The sequence below is a fragment of the Elephantulus edwardii genome, unplaced genomic scaffold (assembly GCF_000299155.1).
Source record: "Elephantulus edwardii isolate Elephantulus edwardi_28Jun2011 unplaced genomic scaffold, EleEdw1.0 scaffold00391, whole genome shotgun sequence".
Classification (NCBI taxonomy): domain Eukaryota; kingdom Metazoa; phylum Chordata; class Mammalia; order Macroscelidea; family Macroscelididae; genus Elephantulus; species Elephantulus edwardii.
Window position 1 is genome coordinate 981,195 of NW_006400141.1, and position 8,845 is coordinate 990,039.

Here is an 8,845-nt window from a genome sequence, read left to right on the forward strand (position 1 = left end):
AGAAGTTGATAAGATATATAAGGAGATTTGGTAACTACTGCTCAGTAGGTAACCTAACAGATGAATGATAGGTCAGTCTACTGCATTAAATATGACAGCCCTGTAAACTCTATGAGTACTTTGTCTTACAAGGTCACTAAGAGTTGAAATTGACTCGATAGCAATGGGTTAGGTTTGGGCCTTTTAGATAAGGAGAAGGTTGTGCTAGTCTAAATAATAGTTCAGGGTTCCAAATTGTTTGAAAGGCAGTGAGAAGAGTATCCTAAAGCTAATCTTCTCCTCTGCACTTCACAGCTTCCAAAAAGCCACTAAAGCATCAGGCATGAGTCAATTCCAATTTGATGGCAATGGGGAATTTTGAATAGAAAGAGTTAAATAGTTCACAATTATAGCTAAATGGAATACTGCTTTTGATTTTCTTAAAATCTTGGTGATCCCAATGCTGTGGAATTTGTAAGATATTTGGCTTTTTCAATAGTGATCTACTACGGATGCAGGACAGTTTGCGTGCATCCCAGAAGCTGACTACTGTTCTAACCCATCTCCTAACTGGAGCTGCCTTTAATGGTTACTCTGCTAACAGATGTCTTAATGGAATTTAATTGCCTGTGCCCAAGTTTTGTGGCTGAATTCTTTGAAAGCAGACTTACTCTCCATGACCCATGTGAGACCCAACAAGTAAAATTACTCCTTATATAAATCAAAATGGGGGGGGGAGAGGAAATGGAAAACAAATCCAGGGTAAACAAAACTAAAAGTAAACTAATAATGAAAATAAGCTAGTAATAAAATATTTCAGAACCTCAGCTACAAGATGGGGCTTCAAATACCCAAAAGATACTCACCCAGGCTACCCCAAGTTCTATAGAAAAAGACTAGTGTAATCAAGTCAACAGGAGCCAAAGAAAGCACTTTTTCCTGGGAATCCAGGAGCTGCTGGAAGAGCTGCCCTCTGTGGAAGGCCCTGACTCTGGGAGACAGAACCCCAAATACCCTAAAAATCCACAAGTCTATTTAAAAGGAAAAAGGTCATTATGGCAAAGGAATATTTCTCAAAAAAGACCTCACCACTAGGCAACACCAAGATATAGGGAAAAGATTGAAATTATCAATGATTTCATTTTACTAGGATCCACAATCAACACCCATGTTTATTACTGAGTACCAAGTCAGAACCAGCCCGTAGCTGACCCTCCAAGCAGGTTTTCAGAGGCTGTTAATCACACAGAAGGAGATTGCCCCATCTTTCTCCTCAGCTGGTGGATTTGAACCACATACCTTTGGGATTGCAGTGCAGTCTCTTACTACTAGGACTACTAGGCCCCAGAGCTTCCTAAATACCTGTAGTGACAGCAGTCAAGAAAATCTGCTGTAAAAGACCTCTCCAAAGTGCTGACGATGAAAATATGATTCAAGTCATAGTATTTTCTCATGCTTCTGTTGCATCCAGCATCTGAAAGCTGTACTTTGTTTTGTCCTGCACAATCCTCACTGTCCCTGAAATCCTCAGTCCATTTTTCCAATCACTGTGTCAATCCATCTTGTCGAGAGTTTTCCTTTCTTTCTCTGACTCTCAACCTTTCCCACCGTAATGTCTTTTTCCAAGGACTGGTCCCTCTTAACAACATGTCCAAAGTATGTGAGATGGAGTTTCACTATCCTTGCCTCTAAAAGAATGCCCTGGTTGCACTTCCTCCCAGACTGACTTGCTTTTTATTTTGGCAGTCCATGGGATATTCAACACACTTCACCACCAACATCATAATTCAAAGACATTGATTCTTTTTCTGTCATCCTTATTCATTGTTTATCATCTTTCCCTCCATGGAGCACCTAGGCTTAATTTCTCTAAGACATTTTATTTCTCCAAGAATACTTTTGGCAGTCCATGGATATTCAGTACTCTTCTCCAACACCACAATTCAAAGGTATAAATTCTTCTTCTGTCATCCTTAGTTGCTGTCTAGCTCTCAAATAAACAGCAAATGACTAGAAAGACCATAGCATGAATGAGATGCACCTTAGTCCTCAAACTGACACTCATTGCTGTTCAATAATTTGGAGAGGTCCCTGACTGAGATTTTTCCAGGACAGCACATCTCCTGATTTCCTTACGACTGGTGCCAAAGGTGTTGATTGTGGACCCAAGTAAAATGAAGTTGTTGACAACTTCAATATTTTTACCTATCGTGATGTTGCTTATTGGTCTAGTGGTAAGAACTTCGTTTTCTTGACACTGAGATGAGATCCATAATGAAGTCTGTATGCTTCAAGTCCTCCTCACTTTCAGCAAACAAAGTTGTGTCATCTGCATAACACAAGTTATTGATTATTCTTCCTCAGATCTTGATGCCACATTCTTCTTCATAGATGTCAGCTTCTTGAACAATTTGCTCAGCATACAGATTGAATAGGTATGGAGAGAGAATACAACCCTGACACACACACTCCCTTTCTTAATTTTAAACAATTCAGTGTTCTACTACAAATTACAGTGCTGCTGCTGTTGTTGTTGCATACCATGTAGTCAGAACCAAGCCATAGCTTACCCACAGATGACTCTACAGGTTTTCAGGGGCAGTTAATCCCTCAGGAGAAGATTGCCCATCTTTCTCCCTCTGAGCGCCAGGTGGATTTGAACTGCTTGCAGTGTAGATTTTTGCATTTTTGGATTGAATAATAATACAGTGTATCAGCCAACCAACCTACCTACCAAACAACCAGATGCCCTTGGAGTTATTGCTCTTAGAGTTATTTCCGACTCATGGTGATTTTGCATGCTTCAAAGTAAAACTGTAGCAAATCACCAGACCCAATGGGTGGACTACCCCAGGTACCCTTTGGGTTTGTTACTGAATGCTTCTTCGTGCCATTCCACTGGGGGGAAATTTAAGTGAGTGACGATACTGTAGGCAATGTGGTTGTCAGATGTCAGCATTTTGTTCCCCCAAATCCAGAAAAAGAAATTCAGTACAATTTCTCATCTTTGAGTTCCCTCAAATGCAGATCAATGCTTAGCTCACTTCAAGGAAGTTTCCTCATACATACTCAGGAGATGCCAGGTGCTTCCCAAGAAACAACGACTGTCAGATTTTCTTTACAGGAGTCAGTTTGCAGCATAAGTGTTTGAATATAAGAATAAAATAATTTCATACTAGAATGACGATTTAGTGTTGCACAGAAAGAAAAGACAGACTTGGTGAAAAGACAATGACACAGGATTCAGTCATATATTACTTGCGTTTGCCTATAATTTGCCCAGAGAAAATGAATAAACACTAGCGTAAAACCAAATGTAGTGCAACACCAATTGGCCTGCAGTAGATGCAGACACATTTTATTTTACACACATTAGGACATTCAAGTCCTCCTTCAGTAATTCAGTCTTCGGGTGGGAAAACATTGCTCCAGGTGAGGATCGAACTCACAACCTCGGCATTCCTCGCACACATACTGCCTTATAAGTACCGCGCGCTAACCGATTGCGCCACTGGAGCTACCTATCTTACCGGAGGTTAATTATATCACCTTCTTTGGAATATCTTGTTTCCTTTCGTCTTTGTGGTTCTAGTACTTTTGTGGCTTTAGTACCTTTGGCCCACGAGGACCAAAGCACCTCAGTAAACTATCTTCACAGCACCTTGAACTCCAAATTGTTCACCACACCGTGAACTCCAGTCCGGTAGGCACCGGGAAGGGAGTGGGAGGGGGAATCCTGTTAGCGGAAACGTAGGCGGGACCTTTCTTCCCTGCCAACGGAGTAAACTGCAGATACTCGAAATTCTGGCGCCCCCAAGTGGATTCTCAGTGTGGCCGAGCCTTTCGCTTTTGCCTGGGTCTGAGTCCTTTCCTCTCTCTGTAATCAGATAATAATCAGACCTGAGAATCCTGTTACTCTATAAGAGAAAATGAGCCCTTGAGTTCTCTACCCCATCTTTACTTCTGCCCCCAATCCTCCCCATAATTAATTGGACCAATTATCCAATTTGTATCATTCCAAGACTTTGTTGTTGTTGTTGTTAGGTACCATGAGTCCAGCACGACTCATAGATACCCTATGAATAACAGATCTAACCGTGTCCTGTCCTGTGTCATCTTAATCATCTCTGATATACTTGAGACCATTGTTAAAGTCACTATCAATCACTTTCTCTGACCCTCCGCCTTTCCCAGCATGACGTCTTTTCCCAAGTGCTGTCTCTTCCTAACAACATGCCCTAAAATAATGTGAGACAAAGCTTCCGCTTCCTTTCCTTGCTTCTAGAGAGCACCTTGGCTGCACCTTCTCCAACACTTATTTGTTTGACCTTCTGACAATCTTCTCCAACATTACAAGTGAGGCACATCTATGTGCGGAAATATGGAGTAGAACTCCCCATGGAGATTAAGAGCTGAAAAGTTGGTTTGAATACACCCAGTGGCACCGTGAAAGACTAGTCTGGTGATCTGTTTCAGAAAGATCACAGACTTGAAAACCCTATAGGGCCCAGTTGTACTTGGCATATGTGAGATTGCCTTGAGTCAGAATGGATACCTGCAAAAATAGGCTACTGTGGACTCCTTAAGCCCTTTTTTTCCTTTCTTGAGGTCATCTAAAGAAAGGTCAAACCTAGAATATGGAATTGGACTGAAGTTACACTTGTTCCAGCTCAATTTATTTAAAAAAGAGCACTTTTGGGGGTTAGGCCACAAACCTAGATAATAAAATGGTTCTTTGTTTTCTTTCCATCACTGTTTCCGCATGATTCCTTTATCATTGTTTCCTCTGTGTGATTCCTTTCTGGGCAAATGTCTTACATTGCTGGAGTCTTGATCATTGTATCACATGCCTATAACCTTTAGCTAAGAAGGTAAAAAGAAAAACAAAACAAACAAACAAACAAAAAAAAACCTCTCTCTGATAGAATGATAAGAACTGGTACTAACCAGTTCTGAAAACCAACTTTATATCAAAGCTACACCACTTCACATATCATTTTTTTGCTATCTTTCCTTTCTCAGGCCTATAAAATTCCCCAGATGCTCCAAGTCATCTAAACAAGTCACCTCTTCATCCCTCTTTCCTTTTGAACTTGCTCATGTATGTCACTAAGTCTTCTACTGCACTTCTCAGTGCTGGAATATTTTATAGCTCTATCATTGTACTACTTTCTAAGGACTTTTCCCTAGAGAATGTCACCTATTTCTTACACATTAAAGATCACTGGAAGTTCACTATGACATTTATTTCTTAAAGTTATACTCAGCTCAGCTCTATTATACAGAGCTCCTTACTTTATCTACACATCTTACAACTTCACTTATACATCTAGTGGGTGTAATTTAGCTTCAGCCATCACCATAGCCTTTCCATGTCATTAGATGACATTTCCTTCCAGGTTGCTCAAGTCCAAAACCTAGGAGTATGTGTTACTAATCTAGTTATCATCTATACTTAAGGTATTGTTTTAAACACTGTAGCTATATCAACTTATATAATACTAATGAAATAATATTGACATCTCCTTACAAAAGAGGAAACTGGAAACCAAGATGATTAAGTGACTTGTCCAAGTGGTCATTCACCTGACAATTTACAAAGCAGGGGATTCATACAAGGTAGTTCAAGGTTTGTGCTCAAAAACACTTCATCATTTACTGGGAGTCCTATCTGCTCTACATCAAGACACTAAAAATCCAAACTCTTCTTACCAATATTGTTGTTGTTGTTAGGTGCCATTGTGCCACTTGGGACTCATAGCGACCCTATGTACAACAGCCCTAAACTCTGCTCTGTCCTGTGTCAATCACACTGTCTCCAATACACCCATCCTGATTACCCAAGTCATTGAATCAATCCAACTCATAGAGGGCCTTCCCCTTCTGCGCCATCCCTCCACCCTCCCAAGCATGATGTTTCTCTCCAAGGATGGTCCCTCCTTACATGTCCAAAGTATGTTAGACGAAGCCTCCAAGGATCAGCCTGCTTTAACCCTCTCCAAGATGAATCTGTTTGTTTTCTTAGCAGTCCATGGTACCCTCAATATTCTTCTCCAGCACCACAGCTCAAAGGCATCAATTCTCCTTCTACCCTTCCTAGTCATTGTCCAATTCTCTGATGCATAACAAGGACCATGGCCTGTATCAGACACACCTTAGTCTCCAGAAAGACACCATTGCTCTTCAGTGCTTTGGAGAGGTTCCTAACAGCAGAATTTCCCATCGCAATACATCTGGAATATCCTATACCTTCATAACAGCTTCCTAGGTAATTTACCAGCCTCCTCTGTGTTCATTCCACAGTTCATGCTCCACACAGTATTCTGGTGGGTCTTTCTAAACCATCCAATCTTTAATTAGCAGAACTAAATAAAATGTGTGTTACCATAACCTTAAGGCAATTTATAATACAACCTCTATCTGCCTCTCTTGATTAACCTTTTTTATGTGCACTGTTATAGTCTGCCCTCTAGTCAAACCTGAGCACTGTGACCTCATAAGAGGAACCCTGGAGTGTGCTGGGTTGTAACCATTACTGCCTCATATTTCTCCTGCAAAGCTACTTGGGGGTTAGAACCTCTGCTGGCAGCTATAAATAATAATTCTTGGAATTTATCTTATGTGAAGAGAGACAGTTCCTGAATCCTTTTTTTAAAAATTTTTTTTAATTTTGTTTGTTTGTTTGTTTGTTTGTTTTAGATGAATCCTTGATGGAGGGACCAGAAGAATCTTAAAGGCATTTCTTGTCAGTGGTGGTGGGAAGGGCAAAGTCAGGATCAAGTGCAGCATAAGCTACTTTCCGTTTTAGTGCCTCAACCTCAACTCCACGCTGCACAGAGACCACCACACAACTATGAAGGTGATGAGTGACTTGGCCCACAGTTGCTTCTGGGAGCTCTGGGCTTCTGCAGAAACAGAATCCAGGCCCAGTGGATGGATGAGTGTTTCTAGCCTCTTATACCCTGAAAGTTGTTGAGAGGAAGCAAGGAAGGACAGAAAGGTGGGCTGGAGAGCAGGAGACAGGCCTTAGCCACAGCCCACGCTGCCCTTTCATGAATTTCATTGCCACGTTGTACTCTTAGAAGATATAGCTCAAATTTTTCCTTTGAAATTGTGGAAGAGTAACTATATTCCTGGACATAAAAGACAGCCTTACGGTTTTTTCCCATCATCACTTCCTTTCTTTTACCTACTTGCTGGGTACCTCCTTTAATAACTGTTGTGTTTTCTGCCCTGGGAACTTGTGGGACTGCTAACAGCTGTTCTGCGGGAGAAAGATGACTATTCATTTTCTCCCCTAAAGTGGTGCAGCCTCAGAAACCTTCGCTGTGTGTCAAAATAGACCCAGTGACAGTGAATTTGGGATTTGAGGTCTGTTTTGATAAGGTCTCCTGGTAGCCTCATTTACTATGATCTGTCCTGCTAACCAAGGGATCAGGAGTTTGAGTCTTCGGGTGACACTGGGAGGAAAGATGTTCTTGTGAATGTTTATAGTCTCTGGAGATTGTCATGAGTCAGAGTTTTGGGGACTCCCCCCCCACCCCCCACTTTGTTTGTTTTTCTTCCTGTTTTCAAACTGATCAGTCTGTACCAGACTGTGGTTTGTGGTTATCCTTCACCCTGCTTTGGGATTTCTCACAGGCTAGTAATCACATCTGTGAAGCTAATCATGCAAGCTGAAAGAATCTTCACCTCACACCTTTGATCAGATCTCTAAAGCTTCTTCCAGAACAGTGAAAAGTAATGTGTTCTAGCGTCCCTGCTTGTCAAGTTCATCAGGAAGGCTAGGAGAATTTAGCATACTTTAGTTGTTATGAACCTCTATGGAAGGAAAGTTCAAAGATCACCTGCTTTGTGATGTTTTACATTATGAGCTCAGTTAAATGCCACTTACCTGCTTGGCTCCATGACTTGTTTTACTTATCTCTATTAAACCTGGGCTGCCTCCACAGATTCTTTCTGAAGAGAAAAGGTTCTCTCTTCCCAGATGGTCAAACAAGCAAAAACCAATTAATAGCAACAAAATCTATGCATAAACAAAACATAAACAATCAGTCTATCTGCTCTGGGACTTTCCTCCAATAAAAGGGGTTTAATTTCCCAGCAATTTATACCAACTTCTGGTTGCAACTTTAAACCCACTTGTAAGAGGAATAATGAAAACTATGTATTTTCTTACTTAATGTTTAAGTTTGGTTTCATTTTCTTCTTGAAACAGGTAAGTCTACTAACCATTTATTCACAGAAAAGTAAATTCACCTTGAATCCCAACATTAAATTTTTCAGATTGGAAGATAAAAGCTCTGGCTGCTCCACTAATCGTCCTGTCAGAAAAAGTTTAGCCTAAAAATGAAGATCCAGATTTTCCCCTGTGTGCTGTGTTTCTTAATAGAACACTATCTCTCCATGCACAAGAGCAATGATTCTGTGGAACTTCCCCACATAATTCAGCATGAGATCATCTTGTGGAAGTTCATCACAGCCATGTCTGTGGAGTTAATGCTACATAGCAACCACTCAGCAGCTGAAAGTCCAGGGAGGCACTAAGTGCCCTGGGACAAAGATGTGTGCAGTAGGCACAAGGAATGACTTATGAAATTAATGAAGAAATGGGAATCCCAGAACATTTAATCGTGCTGATGTGAAACCTATACTTGGACCAAGAGACAGTCGTCAGAACAGAGCAGGGCAACACTGCATGGTTCAAAATTGTGAAGGGTGTATGTCAGGGATGTGTCCTGTCTCCATACCTTTTCAACCTGTATGCAGAGCAGATTATCCGAGAGGCGGGGCTCTATGAGGAGAGGCGTGGCGTTAGGATTGGTGGATGATCTATCAACAATCTGCGTTATGCAGATGACACAAC

At 41.1% G+C, this 8,845-nt stretch overlaps 1 non-coding gene across 1 annotated transcript; it reads right to left on the reverse strand.

Annotated features, from left to right (window-relative positions):
• Positions 1 to 3,403: 3,403 nt before the first annotated feature.
• On the reverse strand, positions 3,404 to 3,497 carry TRNAI-UAU. Its single transcript has 2 exons — positions 3,460 to 3,497; positions 3,404 to 3,439 (listed from the first exon to the last, which is right to left on the reverse strand). It is a non-coding gene; the product is annotated as a tRNA-Ile (tRNA).
• Positions 3,498 to 8,845: the final 5,348 nt, after the last annotated feature.